The sequence below is a fragment of the Onychomys torridus genome, chromosome 2, assembly GCF_903995425.1.
Source record: "Onychomys torridus chromosome 2, mOncTor1.1, whole genome shotgun sequence".
In the NCBI taxonomy this organism is placed as follows: Eukaryota; Metazoa; Chordata; class Mammalia; order Rodentia; family Cricetidae; genus Onychomys; species Onychomys torridus.
In genome coordinates, this window is record NC_050444.1 from 19,481,740 (window position 1) to 19,501,689 (window position 19,950).

The 19,950-nt window shown below is 36.2% G+C and overlaps 1 protein-coding gene and 1 non-coding gene across 2 annotated transcripts in view; both read left to right on the forward strand.

Moving 5' to 3' along the window:
• Positions 1–19,950, forward strand: part of Mmp16 (matrix metallopeptidase 16) — a 243,198-nt gene that overhangs the window by 23,754 nt on the left and 199,494 nt on the right. The gene's annotated exons all lie outside the window — the stretch shown is intronic.
• On the forward strand, positions 13,538–13,609 carry Trnak-cuu. The gene has a single exon. It is a non-coding gene; the product is annotated as a tRNA-Lys (tRNA).

Below are 19,950 nucleotides of genomic sequence, written 5' to 3' on the forward strand. Positions count from 1 at the left end.
GTTGCATTTTTTTTTTTTTTTTGAGAAAGAGTTTCTCTGTGCAGTTTTGGTGCCTTTCCTGGAACTTGCTTTGGAGACCAGGCTGGCCTTGAACTCACAGAGATCCGCCTGCCCCTGCCTCCCGAGTACTGGGATTAAAGGCGTGCATTGATGCCGTCCATCTTCAGTTTCATTTTTATACAGGTCTTAGGGTTTCTACTGCTGTGATAAAACACCATGCCTTAAAGCAACTTGAGAGAGAATTTATTATACCTTGCATCTTTCAAGTTTATCACTGAAAGAAGCCAGGTCAAGAACTCAGGGCAGTTACCTAGGAGCAGGAACTGGAGCAGGAAATTATGAAAGAGTGCTATTTACTGACTTGCTCTTTGTGCCTTACTCAGATTGTTTGCTAATAGATCCCAGGACCCGCAGCCCAGGAGTGGCATCTCCTACAATGAGCTGGTCTCTCCCACAGCAATCATTAATTAAAAAAAGATACCACATGAGCTAATCCGGTAGTGTCATTTTCTCAATTAAGAGCTTTTCTCCCAGAAAACTCTATCTTGAATCAATTTTACAAAAAAACTAGTCAGTGCAGTGGACATAGTTCCTTTATTTTTAAAATAGACAATATTTACTGAATAGCTTGTACATATTGCAGACACTGTACTAAATGCTGCATATATTATCATATTCTCTTTATGATTGCCTTTGTATGTCTACAGTATTCCAACCTTGTTATCTTCAGTTCTAACACTTATGGCAAGAAGTGCTTTAGGTTATGATTTCACAGAATCAGGGATTTACTGATTGTATCATAGTCAGAAATACTTCCCAAATCCACAAGTTTTGAGGAGATTTTGGATTTGGGTTTGCACATTGCAGACATTCACATTAGCATGTACCCAGTCTACAGAAGAGAAAATTGAGATCATAGAAATGCAGAAAACTTGCCTGCTTATGTCTTAAAACTGATAAGTGTGGAAGTCAGGAGTGCCAGAATAATGCCAAAGCACATATTTGTAACCAATACACAGTATTGACAGTCTGTGAGCCATTGTGGTGTCTGTGAGAAGCAAACTCTATCTTGACTTTATTAAGACCCTCACTGGCACAGTGCTGTCTTTTCTTCTCTGATGAGCAAGTCCTTGAATATTTGGTGAGTAATCCTGAGCTTTTATGTGGTGATATTTAGAGGGATCATTTCAGTAGTGATTCATAATGACCACTGCAGGTGTCTGTTCTCCATGCTTACAAGGACTGTTTTCATATTTTAGAAGCCTTACTTATTCCATTCCATATGAGTTAAGGAGTTAAGTTAGGATTCCCTGGAACTCTCTCTATAGTCTAGGCTGGCCTCACACTCAGAAATCCACCTTCCTCTATCTCCTGTGCTGGGATTAAAGGCATGCATCACCACTGCCTAGCTAGGATACACCTTTCTATGGTCTGTTCAAGGTTCTTGAAACACTGTTTCTTCCACTAACAACAGCTGCAGAAGGTAGTAATCTGCATGTCGTGTACATGGCTTCTGCATGCTTCTCTGCTTATATAGTGTGCAGAGTCACTTTTGGAAACATGAATAGGCCTGTAAAATACTAAGAGTGTGGGTTTAGCTGTGTGTGAATATCTTTGCCTGGAATATATTTTAGGCAATCTCATAAAACTATACCTATGTAACCAGTAGTGGGAACTGTTCCAGCTTTGAGCTGGAGGTACTACCCCCATTGAGGCTTCCAGTAACTGTCACACCTACAAATCGGGGCAAGAGAGGAGCCCTTAAGACCTGACATCTGGATGGGCCAGCTCTCTTGGTTCCTGGATCTGGATGCTGGAGGTAGATCAAGCAGAGTTCTCCAGAAAACACCGCTGGATTGCACTTCACCTCTCCCAGACCCTGTAACCTATCCCTTTACTTGTAAGTTACCCCATGAAATAAACCACCCTTTTAACTACTTGGAGTTAATATATCCACCAATAGTAACCATAAAGTAAATATACTGAAAGTTTGTTTTTTTTCCACTTTGAGACAAGTTCCCATTCTGTGGCTTAGGCTGGCCTCATGCTTGGGGCAGTTATCCTTCCTGAGTTGCACAAGTATAGGAATGGCAGGCGGGAGCCACCATACCCAGCTTAGATGTTCCTTTTTCATTAACATCATGTTCTGGTGCTTAGTCCCTAAGGTTGACTTGTAGGTTTTTAGGTGTTAGCCTTGATAGTGTCTGAATCTGTATTCCAGTCTGTTGCCAAACTCATGCAGATCTTTCTATGTCAGCCTCTCAAGCCCTGGGGTTATAGGTCACCTTACCCAGCTTTAAAATGGTAAATGCGTTGTGTTTTTAAGACAGTTGGAACTAACTGGTAATAGGAATGAATGGACTGGAAGTTCTTGCTTTAAGTCATTATCCCTTTCATTGTAGACATCTTTCTGGTGGGTCTTTTAGTGTCATTTTTGTTTTTAAATATTTACTGTGAATTTTTTTTCTTTTTTATTATTTCAAATTATACGTATGCATCTTTGTGGGTTGTGCACATGAGTGCACTTACTGACAGAGGCCAAGGGTGTTAGATACCCCTAGGGAGGGAGTTATGGGGGCTTGTGAGACACCTGATGTGGTCCTGGGAATTGAACTCTGGTCCTCTGGAAGTGGACCAGAGTTGGTCACTTAAGTGCTGAGCCACCTCTCCAGTCCCTGAGTGTTACTTTTATTCATTTTTATGTCTCAAAATAGCACTTGTTAACTAGTAGAAACTAAGTGATCAACTGTTAGATGAATGAATGACAGATTGCAAATTTCAGAGGACAAGATAATTAGATTCTTGATTTTTTATTCAAACTTGTCTTAATGAATAAATAAGAATTCTATAAAATTAATATATCAGCAGTATAAACTCTAAAAATTAATGCAGTCAAGCAGCATATTATATTTGTCTTTATTTGATTTTTGTGTTTTCTTATCTCATGTACACATTATGTGATGTTCTGTGGCTTGCTAGAGAAAAATGGCGTATTATAGAGTTCATGAGACCTTCCTTCTACATATAAAATATGTCATAGGCAAGTGATATAACACCATGTGTGCTTCATTCATCTCCACAAAATTACTACACAATTTCCAGAGTTACTGTCCTCTTCGACCTCATGTGTTTCATGAAAGTGGACTAAGAGTTGGAAAGCATTTGTGAATTCTTTTAAAAAACTCTCATGTTTGTATGATGTGAGGACTGATATTAAAAATGGAACATCAGAGAAAATATCTTTTGTTCAGACTTTGTTCTTTTGAAACTCCAAGGTCACCAGCCAAATTCTTACATTGCTGCTTTATGATATGATCTCTGTAGTTTAACATTTTTAAATGAAAATGTCTAGGAGTAAAGCTTCCTGGACTCCATGTCAAATGCATACATTCTATCACTTTATAACTTCTCTTTTTCCTTTCCATTTTATGTTCCCAAATATTGGTTGCAAATATCTATAGCATTTTTTTTATCTGAAGTTGTTGGGCATCTTCGTTTATTCTATTGTATATCTTCCAAGTCCTTGGAAAGCACACACCATGGATTCTAAAAATAAGAAAACAATTGTTATTAATTAAAAATAGTATTTCTTGTGAAAAAATTTAAAGAAGACAGAATAGCTTTAAATCCAGGAGAGAACATAGCAGTAATGGGAACCTTCAGTAACTGGTAATCCCAAATGTGCATTAGAATGAGATTTGATTCTTTATGGTGTGTCCTGAATAATGCACTCTACTTTGTAGTATGTAGAGATACATCAAACACTACTCTCAGCCTCTGAAAATAGGGATTAAGAATCATGAAAATCTACCTTTCTTATTTATAAAATGTTAATTACTCACCAAAAGAAATAAATTCAATAATAGACATATTAAACACATACACTCAGAATTCAATGATAAATTTCTGCAGCTCAAAGACAGTTTTAATTTTAATTCCAGATGTTTACATAGGCAATTGTAACCCAAGCTGGGATGGGTTATCTAGAAAACTTATTTTGTGTGTAAACCCAAGCATACAGAGAGTTATGCCTTTGAGATCTCTTTATTTTAATAGAATGTTGAAGTCTATAAACCCTCCTTATAGAAAATCCTCTAAAATGCCAATTTCTTTGTATATCAAGTTTTAGAAACTTTGTATTTATGTTGCCAATTGACTCTAACATAGTTGGAATAGTGTTTGCCCTAGTTCTTACATTATATTTTAGCATCATATTCCCATTGCCTTTTTTAATCAACTAGATGCTATCCAATAAATGTCTTGTATATAATTATTGTTTACTAGACACTGGGTAGTAGGATTTGGAAAATGTACAAATGGTTCATGTTAAGAGACAAGGGGCCCTTCCTATTATGAATTTTCCTGATTTCACTTAAACTAATCTTGGACAATTTGCTTTAATATTCTTCATCCCTTTTGTTTCTTTCAAGCAAAAAGGTACCCACTTTATAGCTCATAGGTATATTGAATAAAAATGTAAAATACATAATATATTCAATATGAATTATATAAGCATTAAAGCATATTTTCAATATGTTTTAAATTCAAGGAATGGTCAAATATTGAAGGCATATTCAAAGCAATAAATTAACATTTATTTTTAGAACATGTTTACTCTAATCACCATTAAATTGCAACATTATTTTAAAAATGAACAATAGTTGACTAATTGGATTTTGTTACTTTCACAAACATTTTGAATTGTTAATTAATTTGGTGAAATTGGGTTACTTGCCAGCTCAAAGATGTTTTTGTTTTGTTTTTTATACATCAATCACCAGCATTTAGGGTTTTCTTTAAAGTAAAAACAGTAGGTTATTTTGGGAGGGAAATAACTTAGATTTACAGTTAGCTAAATAAGTTATGAGCAGGAATGAGAAACTTGAGTTTTTATGCATTGGATAATGTTGTACAGTATTAGGTAGTACACCTCGTGTGTGTATGTGTGTGGGGCAGGGGATTAAACCCAGTGCCTTTCACATATCAGGCAGGTACTTGGACTTTGGACCGCAAATCCAGATATTTTTAATTTTACTTTGAGACTGTGTCTCTAGAGTCTTCCTCTGAACTTGCTTTGTAGTACAGGCAGGCCTTAAAATTACAACCCTCTCTCCTCAGCTTCCTAAGAAGCTCGAATTGCAAGCACAACACATACTATCAGTTAATTCTTTTAAAATACATTTACAATCATCTGTGATGTATCTAATGTTGCAAAAGATATAAGCAAAATTACACTTGTAGTATTCCATGTACCATTAAAGACTTATATGTCATTTTCAAAGCTAAGCATTCATTGCCTGGTCTTCATGGAATGCTGGAGAGCTGTTGAAATGGACATCCAGATTGACACCATCTTCGCTTTTCCAAAGTCACTTTTCATTGGTTCTTTCATCAGAGTCTCCAATGGTCAAACAAGTGTTAAAACTAGTGTCTCCACATATTAACCATGACAAGATGGCAAAAGTTAAGTAAAAGAGGTTTATAAACATTAGTAATTGTTTTTTAAATTTTGGTTTCTTATAACATTTTCTTCTTTTCAGCTGTAATTCCATGTGTATTCCATAACTGGATTAAAATAATAATGTATGTTTCCATATTTAGGCATTTTCTTTAAATACCAAAGCAAAGCTGAAGTTATACATATGCTAGATTTAGATTTTAACAATACTTGAAAATAAGAACAATCGCAACCTATTTCATGGACACCTTAACAGTGATCTTTTGTTTCTTTTTAAAAAGCTTTATTTATTTTCATTTTATGTGCATTAGTGTTTTGCCTGTGTGTATGTTTGTGTGAAGGTATCAGGTCCCCTGGAACTGAAGTTACAGACAGTTGTGAGTTGCCATGTGGGTGCTGGGAATTGAACCCATGTCCTCTGGTAGAGCAGTCAGTTTCTTATAGATTTGGTTTGTGTCCTGTGATTTCTATTGTGTAAATAGTTTTAACATTTGACTATTTTTGAATCTTTTTTTTTCTATCTTCATAACAGCTAACTACTTTCAGACTATTTCTTAAGGGAGTACATAATCTTCCATTAAATAACAAGTAAAACTACTGATGCTGTGAACTAATTAAATAAAAATTGAACTGAAAGAAGTTCAAAGAATTTTTCTAATTTCAATTTACAAATATAATTTCTTATCGAACATTAATCTCTTTATCAAAGCAGGCAATACTTTAGAATTATTCTTTCCTAAAAACTATCTCATTTCGTTCCCCAGGGTCTGTTTTTATCTGCAGCACAATTCTGCAGTGATATGGAGATGTAAGCATCTAACTTGAAAACCTCAAAATATTACTTATGCACAACCCTAGGTACAAACAGTTAGTGTGTTCATGTCTCCATGTCCTCATCAGGAAATTTAACGTGCTACGTCCTACCACGTAGTACAGCTCTGAGAATTAAAGAATGTTTACCCTATGTTTGTCTGATAAGCACAAAGTTTGCAAATATGGCAATCATATATTTAAAATGTTGACTATAAGACATTTCTTTTTCCTCTAATTATAAACCCAATGTACACTAAACAATAACATTGAAACAGAATGTTACATATGTCTACCTTACAACCTTTATGCTTATCCTTTGCTTGGACTCATTTTGACAGCTTACAGCTTTTCTTCAGTCCCTCAAATATTGGGATAGCAGAGGTGCACCAAATAATATTTTTAGAGGGTGGATTTCAATTTGAAGAGGACATAGATTTTTGTCATAATAACTTGTCTGTAAAGGATTGAGCTAGATAGCAGCTCTTCTCCCTATTTAGTATCACTGGATGCTGTTAACTGATCCATAATGTAAACATTTCTGCCTATGTTTGGCAGATTTTACATTTGTAAATTTGCCTGCTTGCTTTAAATCAATAGTCATGATGTCTTCCTGGCCACTCTTGGACATGTTTGGAATGATAGGAATTATCATCTGGCACATGCCTTTTCTCTTACATTCATCAGCTTTTCAATAAGCTCTCCAGTACTACAATATAGTCGAAGATATATTTATAAAGAGAACAGATTTATTTTTGTTTCACTGTTTTACAAATTCAAGTCCATTGGTCTTGTTGCTTATGGGCCTGAATTGAGGCAGATTATCATGATCAATGTTTAGAGTGGAGGAAACTCACTCACTTCCATTCTCTTAATAGAGAATGGGGGAGCGGATGGAGGAAGGGACTAGGGTCTCACAAACCAAAGTAATATCATCAAAGTCCAACTTGGTGGACCAATACATTTTATGGGGCTTACTTATGTGTGTGAGGAATTACAGGAGCCAGAATGATTCAAAGATGGATGCATCATCAAAATTCCAGGCCAGCATTGTTGCAATCTGTGTAATCTGTGCACTACACAACCTGCAGGTAGCTCAACAGATTGCAGGCAATCTCAGCGAGCTCATGTAGTCTGAACCTCTTTCAGGTAGCTCTGCTAATCTCTTCTTCTATGGATCTTGACTGATCTCACCATCTTTCAGGATTCTCAGATGTTCTAAGGCTATTCCAAGCAACTCAACTTGTTTGAAAGTGTCTTTCAACAGACCTTAGAACTTACATATTACAGTGAATCTGGTCAGTTTCAGGGTCTTCCTGAAACCCTTGAGTTGTGTACTTTTTTTAGCTTATGGAGCTTTCCTGAACAATGGAATGTTTCAGCTCCCTTTAAAACATCTATCTCTTAAGGAGCTCCTTCAAAAATGGATGGTTTAATCACAAAGGAAACTTTACACAGTAGCTTTTCAAGTAGTTAAGACTAACATACAGAAGAGACTGGTGCTGCTAACAAAGGACTGAAGGGTAGCTGGACAGGCTAGATCTCAGAGCCATGCTAGTAGCTGGATGATGGGTATGGCTGGAATATATGCAAAGACAGAACACATATATCCATTAATGGGCTTGTCATTATTTTGGAATCAGAGGTGCTCTTACATAGTCCTAAGTCAGCAGGGATATTCTGATGTTTATTGCAGTTATGAGTAGGTATTGAATTGGAGTCATGGTGGATATAGATAAAACTATTAGATATTACAGCATTTTATGTGGGGATGCTTTATGAGCATGGTGCCTGTGGAAATAAATATGACAGTGATACTGAGGAAGAACCTGACTAATGAAGGAAGCTATGAGCAACATTTTTACTGGAGAGGCAAAGTATAAATGTTAAAGGAGTGGGAGGTGTCGACACTGAATTCTAGGTTTCTGCCTTGCTTAGATGAAATGAGAGTCACATTTGCTGAAATAGTGAACACTGGAAGGGTACATGCTTTATGGAAGAGATGTCTGATTTGGAATATATGAAGTTTGAGCTATTGTAGTAAAGCTCAAGAAATATTTTAGCTGCACTGTCACATATACATACAAAGTTGGCAAACCAAGCCAATTACTGGGTAAGTGAAACATATTCTATCATTTAAAACAGAAAACTTCAGTAGAGATGCAGGGCTCTTGCTGATTTAATGTCTTTGTGTAGACCAAGACCTAAGATCACACAGAAGGCACAAGAAGGATTTATCTGGAAGAAACATTGGTAAACAAGTCCTCTTGACCAGGGACAGGTGAACTGAGGAAGAAAGAATGGCACCTATTCATCATGCTGCTGAAAACTAATAAGAGATCCTTGAATGGATCAAAGTGCAAAGCCAAGAGTTTCTGAGAGTGTTAGAAAAATGAGCCGGGCGGTGGTGGCACACGCCTTTAGTCCCAGCACTTGGGAGGCAGAGGCAGGCAGACCTCTGTGAGTTTGAGGCCAGTCTGGTCTACAGAGCGAGATCTAGGAAAGGTGCAAAGCTACACAGAGAAACTCTATCTCGAAAAACCAAAAAATAAAAAAAAAATTAAAAAGATAAATGATGAAGCTCTCATGGGAGAACAGTGAGTTAGCCATAAGATACTAGTCATACTAGGAGGAAGGAGCTAATGATCAAAGTCAGTATTGTAGGGGCATCAGTTTGGCTTTGGAGAGAAACAAAAAAATATCACAGACAATATGTGTGTCATGTGGTATACTTGAGGCCTCTAGGTTGCATATTATTTAAAAAAAACTGTTATATCTTTCTATAAATATATTTATCCAACAAAGCTAGTGGAAGTATCCACTTATGGCAAGACATGTGCAATATAATAAGAAACAAAATCATCAGAAGTATTATCTACATTAAGACAGTCTCTCATAGTTAGAGTGATTATGTTAGGAAGAAAAAAAATAACAGTATCCCACTGCTTGTCTAAATAGTGTGATAATGGTGTGTTATTATGGAAATGAAAGAATTTTCATGGGCTAATCTCTCATGAATTTAATTATCTAAAAGTCCTTGGGAGTAAAGTAAATTGCTATTTGAGATAAAAACAAGACCCTGCCACTCTTAAAATTTATAGTCTATTGGGAAGACAAATACTTAAGAGTCTACAAGTGCAAATGCTAAATGGTATTGTGGGGAAAGTAAACCATTTATTTCTAGGAGCATCTTTAAAAGCCCACATGTTAGCAGGAATCAGAAGTTTACCACAAAGGGTGTATATTTAGGTTCCAACCCCTTGGATAAGTGGGAATAGGTTTGGGTTGCATAAGGAGGGGGTAAGTTTATTTGTGAAACAGAAAACAGACATCAGCAACAACAATACACCACCAAAAGGTAATTAGCCTTAGTGTGAGGAGAGTCTGAAGCATTTAGTTCTAAGTTGGGTGCAGTGGAAGTACTTCAGGAAGCCCTGATACAAAATTATGAACTCTAGAGAAACCAACTGTGCATTTGGTGAACAAAGCATGTTCCAGAGCATTCTCTGACCATGGTCATTGACATCTGCTTCTGAGAAGTGCTTGGTGTGTCTGCACTACATTTCTGGTGTTCACAAAGACAACATGTTGTACTCAAAGAAGCACCAGACTGGGCATCTGGAGACCTGTAGTTTATCGGTACACTCTCCCTATAAGGCTTTTCTCTAATATCTTTTGTGAAGTCGAGATTGCCACTGTAAATGGAGGGAACTAAGTGAGTTCATCTTTCAGATCTTTTAAACACTGTTTAAGTTGTCATCACAGGAGATCTAAACATATACTCACTGTACACCTCATAAGCATCAAGAAATAGAGAATTATAAAGCTATGTGCCCTGGTTACATGTCTATTAAATAAATAGCAGACTCTCGGCAATGGCATGATGTTGTGACATCCTTTGCTTTTTAGGATTAATAGCTCCAATATTCCTCTGTGGATACCACACCGCTTGCTGCCATTTCAAGTGATTTTCACTAACACAGTTGACAATAGTGTTAACAGTCCATCAAGTGATTTTACTGAAGTTATCCTATTTGAGGACAAAGGATGGAGGTGCTTTTATACATTAGTTTTCACTTTTAAAAAAGGACAAAGACTTATTGTTAACAGCTGTCACTAATTTGTTTGAACTTTTTTTTTTTCATTGCTCAAAAGCAGAACTGTTAGTACCATTACATGCCCAGAAAAAAATGTGACTTGATTTGTTAGCTGTAGACAGTCAACAGAGATAGTGATTTCTTTCTGTCAGTGAACAGTGTATGTAAGGTTTGCTTATATTAGCAGAAGAAAACACTTTCAAGCGGTACATTTATTAGAATACAAGCATTTAAAAAATGTTTTAGGTTTAACAGATTAGAGTGAAATATTGTTACAAAGATTCTTTTTAGAAAACTCATTCATATTATTGTTATATATGTATCTGTGTGCACAAATACATAATACAACCTTCTGAGACCATTTTTGTGTGTATATGCTTCTAGACTGATCATTTTGTATTAGATAACCATATTGGGGGTTCATCTTTCAATTTGAGAGTGTGCAGCAGGGCCAGGGTGGGAAGGAGGGTGCAAGGGAAGAAGGGAAGTTACATGGTTCTATTTTTATTAAAAATGAAAATTTGAAACTGTCTTTGTAAGCTTGCAAAATAGCAGATTACCTAATGACATCATAGAGACTTAGTTTTGGTTGACCCTTCCCCTGCATCCCTCTTCTCCTGAATCTTCCTGCCTCTATCTCTGCTTAAATCCTTATACTCCTATATCTCCCCTTTCTGTATTAATATCCCATGTCTTCTATTTCTCTCTATACTGTCTTCCATAAGCCTCCTTTGCCTCTCTTGTTGGCACTCTTCTGGGACATTTGTATATACTCTCACTTTAGCAAGCAAATATAAAAATTAGAAGCTTAGATCCATGTGTGAGAAAAATGTATAGTATTTATCTTACTGGGCCTGGATTATTTAATACATTTCACAGTTCTATTCAATTTCCTGAACATGTCATAATTTTATGTTTATTTGTGGATGAATAAAATTCCACTGTGTAGATATATAATATTTCCTTTATTAATTCATCTATTGATAGACATATAGGCTGATACTGTAGTAGGAATCTTATAAGGTCTTATTAGTAAAATCAAACCCAGGGCCAGGTATTAGAGCAAATGCTGGAAGATCAGAGAAGCAGAACAAACCACAGCTTCCTCACCTTGTCAATTCCTCAGATGATCCTTTTTCCTCAGACTGGATGCCTCTCAGCTGAACTGTGCTGCTCCAATGCCTAAAAGCTTAACCAGCCAAAAGCTTAACCAGGTTCTAGTTCCTCATTTTCATGCCTTAAATCCCTTTATGCCTCATGCCATTACTTCCTGGGATTAAAGGCATGGTGTCACCATGCTTAGATGTTTCCAGTGTGGCCTTGAACTCAGAGAGATCCAGGCAGATCTCTGCCTCTGGAATGCTAGGATTAAAGCCGTGTGCTACCACTGCCTAACCTCTATGTTTAATATTGTGGGTGTTATGTTCCCTGTCCCCAGATAAGTTTATTAGGGTGCACAATATTTTGGGGAACACAGTATCACCACATGATACCATTTCCTTGCAAAAATAAATGTAGGTGAGCAAGTATATGAGTACATCTCTAGAAGATATAGAGTCCACTGTGTACATACCCAGGGTTACTATAGCTGGATTAATGCATATTTTTATCCTTGGTGTTCACTTATGATAATTATTCTGGCTTCTACATCACCTAGAAGTCTGTATATCTTGAACCCTATACTTCTTATTCTTCTACTGTTTAATAGTAATAGAAAATTAGCAACTCACATGAAGATGTTGCAGCAACAATATTAACAATATTTACCCAACTCTTGGGAGAAACCATCCAGGGTAGCACTTTATGACCCAATCACTATATTTTATAATTTCGCATGTAGAGGACATGTCTATAGTTACTTGCCTTACTGCCTTGACAAAATACCTAGCAGGAGCAACTTAAGGAAGGAAAGATTTACTTTCTCAACATTATGGCAGGGAAACCATGAGCTTAAAGTTGGTCACATTGTGTCTAAAGTTAGGAAGACAAGAGCTGTGAAAGATCATGTTGAAGTAACTTTCTCCTTTTTATTCAGTCAAGAACACCAGTACATGGGAGGATGCTGCCCACTGTTCAGATGGGTCTTCCTACCTCAATTAAACCAACACAGACTATTTCAAAGGCATGTCCCAACCTTTAAACCCATGAAGTTGATAGTATTAACCATAACAATATGTGTTCATAATCCATGACAAATCTTATATTTCAGATCTTTATTCTGAGACTTCCTGTGGCCTGGAAAATTATGGTCAATACAGATCTCAGAATAAAATATGGGCTTTTGGATTCTATTTCAGTGATGATGCCTGAAAATTGAAGACATGAATAGACTAAGTATATAGAAAGGATCTGTGGTGATGAATTGTATTTAAATTCTGAGGTCTTTCCTGATATATGTTTGACCATATTGCTTGCCATATTTCTTAATTTCAGCCATGTCTAATTGGCATTAGAATCTTAGTCATTGAAATTACTCATTGAGTTTCAGGAATTCAATGTAATTAGTAGTGTTGGGAAATAGTTCTCAAATACCAATATATGAACTATCAATGTATAAGAACATCTTACTGCCACAGAACGACAGACTTTATTTAGTATTTCCAACCAAACCAAAATAAACTGAACATCATTTTGAGAGTACATGAACTCTGTGGGTCACAGGTGTATACTAAGTGTGCTAGAGCTAATTCTTTGTGTTAATCTTGCATGCAATACAGCAGACTGCAGTTCTCTTCCTTAAAGCACCTAGAATGTCCAACTGTATACCCTATTTCTCTGCAATGTTTAAGTGCACATCATCTCCTGTAGTTAGAGTTTTCCTGCCTGGCCCAGTCAGGACAAATCTCTCTTACCTGCCAGTCCCACAGTTGCTCAGACCCAACCAAGAAAGCACACAGAGACTTATATTGCTTAGAAACTGTATGGCCATGGCAGGCTGCTTGTTATCTACTTCTTCTATCTTAAATTAACCAATTTCTGTTAGTCTATACTTTGCCACATGGCTTGTGGCTTACCAGTGTCTTTACATGTTGCTTTTCATGGCAGTGGCTGGTGGTGTCTCCCTCCAACCTTCTACTTCCCAGAATTCTCTTCTCTCTTGTCCCGCCTATACTTCCTGCCTGGCTACTGGCCAATCAGAACTTTATTTACACAGAGCGATATCTACAACACTGCCGGCTAGCTCAGTTGGTAGAGCATGAGACTCTTAATCTCAGGGTCGTGGGTTCGAGCCCCACGTTGGGCGCCATTTGTAGTTAGAGTTTTCCTGCCTGGCCCAGTCAGGACAAATCTCTCTTACCTGCCAGTCCCACAGTTGCTCAGACCCAACCAAGAAAGCACACAGAGACTTATATTGCTTAGAAACTGTATGGCCGTGGCAGGCTGCTTGTTATCTACTTCTTCTATCTTAAATTAACCAATTTCTGTTAGTCTATACTTTGCCACATGGCTTGTGGCTTACCAGTGTCTTTACATGTTGCTTTTCACGGTAGAGGCTGGCGGTGTCTCCCTCCAACCTTCTACTTCCCAGAATTCTCTTCTCTCTTGTCCCACCTATACTTCCTGCCTGGCCACTGGCCAATCAGAACTTTATTTACACAGAGCGATATCTACAGCAATCTCCCTTAAGATTTACAAAAGTGTTTATATGCTCCATTTTAAATTCTGGATCAACACTAATTTTCAGATAACCAATGTAGACATTTAGAGCACAATTTCTGCTCTAGTAGACCAGAAGAGAGAAAAAATGATATATTTTGTTTTCAATCTCTCCCTGGAAAACATCTGAGATTCTCATTTTAAAATATTCAATTTAAAAAAATTAAAAAGTAAATCATTTTTTAAAAAGATTTGCTTATTTTTATTTTATGTACATTGGTGATTTTGTCTTCATGTTTTATATTTGTTTGTTTGAGTATGCTGGATACCCTGCTGGAGTTATAAACAGCTGGCAGCTACCATGTGGATGCTAGAAATTGAACCCTCTTGCCCTGGAAGAGTACCCAGTGCTCTTAACCACTGAGCCATCTCTCCAGCCCCATCTTTTGTTCTCTTAATTAGCATTTCTCTGAAGCTTAACTGTTTTCGCCTAACAGCACACCAGGGTATAGATTTATGTCTACAGATGCTTTGAGACTATATCTGAATAGCTTGAGTTGAACATTCATTATTAAGTGGATTTGAAGAAAATATACATAATTACAATGACAAATTAAATACAAAGGAGAAATATATCCCTAATAATTCATATTGAGCCACTGGGCCTTTCACTGATTTCTGTTGTATACAAAAATGCAAATATTTCAAAATGAGAATAGAAATTAAAATGTAATATTTGAGCATCTACAGAACTGCTTTATGACTAAAACATAGTTAATATGTTGCATATGTTAGATGTACTTTATTGTTCTTTGAAACTGTAATATAATTGACTAACTTTAATAATATTAAATTAAAAGATAAGAAAACTGTTGGGAAAAATCTTATAAAGCAAAAGAATGCTTGTCCAAAAGTTAAAAAGATTAGTTTTGTTTAGTGTATTGTCATTATTTTTGATTTGTGCATACATCTGAGTTATAATTTTGTATGGATTTTTTATAACCATGGATAGAAAAATAATAAAACTTGACCTATTAACATTTAGTTAACTTAATCTTTTAAGACTGGCTAACAAATGATTTAGGAATTATATTCTTTATAATTTAGAGATGATAACCATTAACATCTCTTTGTAACAGGTAATTACTAACCCCACATGGGGTTAGTATGAACACACACACATACATATAATATTTTATGTGTTTAATTTTCTGTTACAAACATTTTCTGATGGCATAGGCAATTTCAGTATTATAAATGCTTAACAGTTCTTTAGGTCAGTTTTTTTTTTTCTGAAATTTTCTAAGAAACTGAGCTGATCATTTGCATAAATGTAAAGTAATAAATTTGAAAGCAGGAAGCAGAGAATTGCTTTTATATCTTATTTAAGCTTCTGTAGAGACTGTGGAATTATCCCTGAGGGAAATGAGTAATACTTAAATCCAAAGATGCAGCAAAACCCAGAATATTGGCAGACTGCTATAATATGCTTTTACTACACCCACCTGTACACCTTCCTCTCAGTCTTTTATAAGGAAATAAGAAAGTACATGGTTGTATACTGTAAGCGGAGAGTAGACACCTCAGCACTGCTGCCATTGTTTAAGATATTGCTTATAGCTTGATTCTTTATGTACATGTCTACAAATCTTGAAATTGATCTGTTCTTAGTTTTGATTTGTAAAGTGTTGAGTTTCAACTAATCAAGAATATGATTTATTTGGCCTAAAATATTATGAATGAATCTAAAAAAAATGTGATTTTAAACCCAGACCAGAGGCAGAAGTAATAATATATGTTTATAATCTTAGTACTTAGATTGATTAATCGGTTGGTTTTATGTAGGTCATGCATAAGGATATCGTAGCTTAGGAAATGACACAGTTACTGTTCTATTGCTGTAAGGAGACACCATATTAGGTGTTTGCTTAGAGTTTCTGTGTGTGAGTCTATGACCCTCATATTGGGAACATGGCAGCAGACAGGCAGGCAGGCAAGCATTGTGCTGGAGCAGTAACTGAGAGCTTACATCTGATCTACAAACTCCATGGAGAGAGGATGAGACTGGGCCCAACTTGGGCCTTTAAAACTTCAAAGCCCACCACTAGTGACATACTTCCTCCAACAAGACTATGCCTCCTAATCTCTCCCAAGCAGTTCCACCAACAGCAGAACCATCATCCAAATATGTAGGCATCTGAGGATCACTCACATTCAAACCACCACAGGAGAGTAGGGGAAAGTATCGATTACCATTTTCCTGAGGTAGGAAAATGTAATTGATGCATAATTATGGACAATGGTATTTATGAAGTTACTGCATGTTGTTCACTGATGTTTTATTTAAATTGTGAATATTACTAACAGGTCTGATACCACACCGAATCCTTCAGACTTGTCGAGCTCCATGCCTGTTCCTTAATGTCAGATATTCTATCGTCTTTCTGCTCTTAAAAATACCACATCATTTCTCCAGGACTTCTCCCTTCCTTCTTTTCTTCTTCACCTGTCAAACACAGACTTCATCTTTCAAGTATTCATGCAGCAGTTAGCTCTTTTGGTATCGTGGAATCCCACTGGGCTTCTCCACTGATCTGTAAGTTTAAACTTATGACTGCCTTCACCAACACAGGTGAAAATTCCTTGTGGATTGAGATTGTCTTATTGAAATTTTTATCTCTCACACCTAGTACCATGCTTGGAACAAAGATGGCACCTTACTAACCAATTGTGATATGTTGATGTTTAATAAAAACAGAAAGAACTGAATATAGTAAAAGAGATCCTGAAACATTGACCAATACCTTAGAAATGGCATCATGATTCTACATCTTTTAATTATTCTCAACTGAAGTAATTAATTCTAGTCTTATAATTTATTAAGGAAGGCTCTTTATGTTACTTTTATGAATTTTGACCTGTAATAATCATTTATTTTGAATAATTCACATTAATTGAATGTATGTTTATCACATAATTGACCTACCTGTTTAAATTGTTGGCTATCTTTCATTAAAATAAATGCATAATTTTAATTGGAAATTCTTTCTATTTTTAAGTGTACCTACTCTCCAGCAAATGTTTCATTTAGTCTTTCTCACACTGTTCTCATACTGTTTTATTGAAAATGTCCCTTGTTGGTGCCATCTTTGTGCCAAGCATGGTACTAGGTGAGAGATAGAAATTTCAATAAGACAACCTCAATCCACAAGGAATTTTCACCTGTGTTGGTGAAGGCAGTCATAAGTTTAAACTTACAGATCAGTTGAAAAGCCCAGTGGGATTCCACGATACCAAAAGAGCTAACTGCTGCATGAACACTTGAAAGATGAAGTCTGTGTTTGACAGGTGAAGAAGAAAAGAAGGAAGGAAGAAGTCCTGGAGAAATGATACAGTATTTGTAAGAACACAAAGACGATAGAACATCTGACATTAAGGAACAGGCATGGAGCTCGGCAGGTCTAGAGAGCCTAGTATCAGAGGTGAGTGAGAAGTGAAATGTGGACTTGAAAAGTAACTGAAGACCAATCACAACCAATCTCATAAAATGTGCAAAAAATGGATAAGATTCAAGAGAGCATAAAATCACTCCATTAGGCATACACTTTTTTTTTCTTCTGTCATCATATGCATTAGCCAAACTGCTACATTCTGAGTAAACTTAGCTAACCATATCCTGTGTTTGCATTTAAGTTCTTGAACAATATTGAAGAAAAACACAGATTTAACAACGGGTCTTATTTTAATTTCCTCATCACAAATATCAGACAGTTGCTAAGCTTTGCTTGGATGTTTGGTTGGCTTTCCAACATTTGTTTGTTTTTATACTATCCAAACTTGCTATCTGCTACTTCTTCTCTTTCTAGAAAACTTCTTTTAAAGTTATAAGTGTTAACAATATTGTTGGTGACAATGATGAGGATGATAAAAAAGAGGATGACATTTATACAAGTAAGACTATGGACCATAGTGATGTCTTATAGTTACCCATCTGCAGCACCTGGCAGGATTGAGCCACAGTTTTTTTTTTTTTTTCTTTTTTCTTTTCTGTTATGATAAAATTACTTTTCCCTCTTCATGTTGTTTTTGTTTGATATGAATACATTCTACTTTCTTTTATACATTCACACTATCTATCATCTATCTATCTTATATCTATGTATCCGTCTGCCTCCATATCTGAGAAAGACACTTATATATAAAGGACGTAGGTGTAACTATCCTACCCAAATTGCTATTTCAGTTCTTTAATGTCCTTTACAACAAAACGTTTTGAAAGTGTGGATTCCCATTGGTTGCATCAGTTCTTCATTTCATATGTTCTTATAACCAATCGAATGTCTACTCCTGCAGTTTCACTGTTTCTTTTTCTTTTTCCCATTTTTTTGGTTTTTCGAGACAGGGTTTCTCTGTGTAGCTTTGTGCCTTTCCTGGAACTCACTTGGTAGCCTAGGCTGGCCTCAAACTCACAGAGAGAGATCAGCCTGCTTCTGCCTCCCAGGTGCTGGGATTAAAGGCGTGTGCCGCCACCTCCCGGCATGTTTCTTATTTTTGGTGTCAAGAATGCCAGTAATCTCTATGTAGCTAAATCTGCTTGGCTGCTTTCTTGTTATTTTTCTCTTGCTTTCTCCCTTCATGTGAAGCCCGTTTTTTTTTTTTTTTTTTTTTTTTTTTCTGGTTGTTATGTGTAAGCCTGCGATGGATCTCCTCCTGCCCTTCCTGCCTTTCTAACTCTTCCTGTCTTATCAACATTATATCATGCTGCTCTGTATAATACTGAGTACTTTCCTGAAAAAATATTTAGTATGTGGTTTTTGTTGGTATTGATTACTAGTGATCAGAATTACATTTGAAGATTTTGTCAATGGTTTCTAATACTTTTAAATTGCTAGCAACTCTTTTATATGGATTTTAAAGTATCTGTTTCTTAAATCTGGAAAACATGAGAAAAAATGATTTCAAGCACCTTTTTAGGAAGTGAACAATTGAATATATGGCCATTATTTAATCTGGTTAATTTAAGGCTGTTAACACAGCCTGGTGGCAGAGTGCTGATGTAGAATGTATGAGGCAGTCAGCCCTATCCTCAGCACTACTCAATTTGTAAATTATTTTCAATTTAGCTTGTAGCTAAAATACAACAAATGTATATCATTTTGTGAAAGACTAATCCAGACAGAAATTGTGTATTCCTCAAGTGGGCCAGTTCAGAGGACCTGCAATCAGGCTTTCCTTAGCTAGGTTGTTTACTATGTGACGCTCAAAGCAGTGCATTTGCTCATAGAATGATTGATTTGAAGCTGTGCTATGAGCAGAGACTCTGCTCTGATGTTTCATTACAGTTCTTCATTTTCTTTGTCGGAAGTTATGAGATCATGGTTGGCTCTTTTATTCTCAGTCTCTGGGAAAGACATCCTGAGGTCAGATAAAGCATCCTTTCAGTATCACTAACTCACTCACTTGGGTGATCAAGTTTTCCTTTGCCATGTGCCTACCAAATCCTTCCTCTAGTGTTTCACCTGCCACCACTATTCATTCACTCCTCTGTAATTCTGAACTTTATTTCTTACCAACCTTTAACCTAAGATTCACATTTTTTTTGTACCTTTGGATTTTTGGCTACTTTCTTGTTTCTCATGACAACACAAGTATTACTCACAATGGTTGTGTGAACATTTCTTTGCAAATTATTTCTTTCCACCTGCCTGAGATAGCTCTGTCAGGATATGAAGATAACTGGAACAAATTCCTAGTATTGCTTTTTCTACCACACAGCATCATTTGTGTCCTAATCATGTTCATGTAAACAGCATCGCTATTTATAATGATTTTCCTGGATAAAGAAACTAAGCAATAGGACTTGAGAGGTTGTGATCTTTACTCAGAAACATCCATGTGTTTGTTGGTATTTTGTGTATTCTAAAAAGACTGAAAAGTGCTGTTTCCTTGTCCAAAGTACAGATGTGAGTAATAGTGGTGATGATAATG